The following is a 2,013-nucleotide window of genomic DNA, read 5'->3' as shown; positions in this document are numbered from 1 at the left end:
GTACACATCATGTGGGGATATAAATATCAACCCATCCATCCGATACACATCAATGGTAGCCCAGTTGCAGTACTACCTTCACTGCAGCAAGCCTCTAATCAAATATTAGGCTTAATAGCCATCGGTGGATCCATGGTCGTCAAGCAACCATGTGATCCTCATATACTTCCTCCATTCCTTAATTCCCAACCCATGCAATATGTCATGTATGTCATGCTCAATCATCACATGTGTATGCAGAATGGCCATACTCAGTAATAGTCTTTTAAACATATATTAAGAGCATATCAGTCATATAACCATAGTCAAGTCAATTAAAACGCAGTCATACATTCATAATCAAATCAGTCAAATTCGAAGTCTAAGTCGGTCAATTACTCTTAAGGGCAAAACAGTCGTTTTACCCTATAGGGGTATGTCGGTCATTTTACACTACAAGGGTATTTCGGTAATTTTACACTACAAAGGTATTTCGATAATTTTACAAATCGGGGGTGTTTTAGTAATTTTACAAATCGAGGGTATTTTAGTAATTTTACAAATCAATGGTGTTTCGGTAATTTCGGCTAAAACACAAAACATTTATCAAACCTTTCCAATTTCGGCTCAATAGCCACACACAAAGAGCATGATTTCAATTGACTTTACAACGTAGTCCCTACGCACATTCGGCTATCCGCCATAATATGACAAATCATTCAATATAATTCAAGTAGGGTCATTACTCAAGACTTACCTCGGACGTGGCGAACGATTTCGACGACTATTCGATCACTTTTTCCTTCCCTTATCCAACGGTGGTCCTCTAGCTCTTGAGCTAATTCACACAAATTTAACTTATTAAAATCTTATTATGCTAGCTTATGGCCGAATATGACAAGGAGTTTAAATGGTCATATGGCCACCCTTTAGCTTCGAATACACAATGGTCATGCACATTTTAATTACATCAAGCAATTCAATACAATTCATTCAAACATCAAAGAGAAGCTTAAGGTACTTAGCCCATATATCCATTAGACATTAGAGTCACATGTGTACGAAATCACGAATCAAATTCAACATACTAGCTAATATTTCCCCCTTAGCCGAATTTCTAAGTCAAGCTAAAGCCATCAATAGGCTACCTAAGGCGAATATACACATCAACATATGTACTGCGTTCATGTGGCGAACATACACATCTATGTTGAGGCCGATTTCAACACTTGATACATTCTACAAGTATGGTCGCTTGTATCGACTAAACACCATTTTATTTCAAGTTCAAAACTAGGCTAATACGCACATATACACTAGTAAATCAAACACTAACATTTGTACTTCACCTTACTAGCACTTCTCATTCAAATAACATGAACAACGACCATAGTTTTCTTTTACTTCCTACCATGGCGAATGCCATACAACACCATACCATGCATCATTACAAGCTTTACTTTTAGCATGCAAATGACATCCACAAATCCACCTTAGCGAACATTATCTCCATGACATAGTGAAGATTTGAACCATGGGCTAGTTAGAACTCAAGCTAACTACTAAAACATGCTTGAATCTCATGGCACAACATCAAACTTACCTTAACTTAGATGCAAATATGGCGAATATCTTCAACTTTTCTCCTTTCAAACCGCCAAGAAGAACCAAAGGATGAAGCTTTTCTTTTCTCTTTGTATTTTCTTCCTAGTTTTGGCTCAAAGAAAGGATGAACAATTTTTTCTTTCTTTTCCTTCAACTCACGGCAATGGGGGAATCACACACCTTCTCTTTTTTTTTCATTTCTTTATTCCTCACCTTAGTTTAATTTTTTCCTCCCATATTGCACCAACAAAACATGTCTATGACATGTTTTGCCCATCCTCCTTGTCATGGCCGCCACCACTTATAAAAAGAGGGTATTTGACATGCAAGACCATTGTTTTGCATGCATGCTTTAATTAGTCATCACACATTTCCTATCCTACTTTCAAAGTTTACTACTAGGTCCTTTTTAGTGAAATTCACATTTAT

Source organism: Gossypium arboreum, chromosome 8, assembly GCF_025698485.1.
Source record: "Gossypium arboreum isolate Shixiya-1 chromosome 8, ASM2569848v2, whole genome shotgun sequence".
NCBI lineage: Eukaryota > Viridiplantae > Streptophyta > Magnoliopsida > Malvales > Malvaceae > Gossypium > Gossypium arboreum.
The sequence above is the reverse complement of the archived record's forward strand: the minus strand, read 5'-3'. Positions refer to the sequence as shown.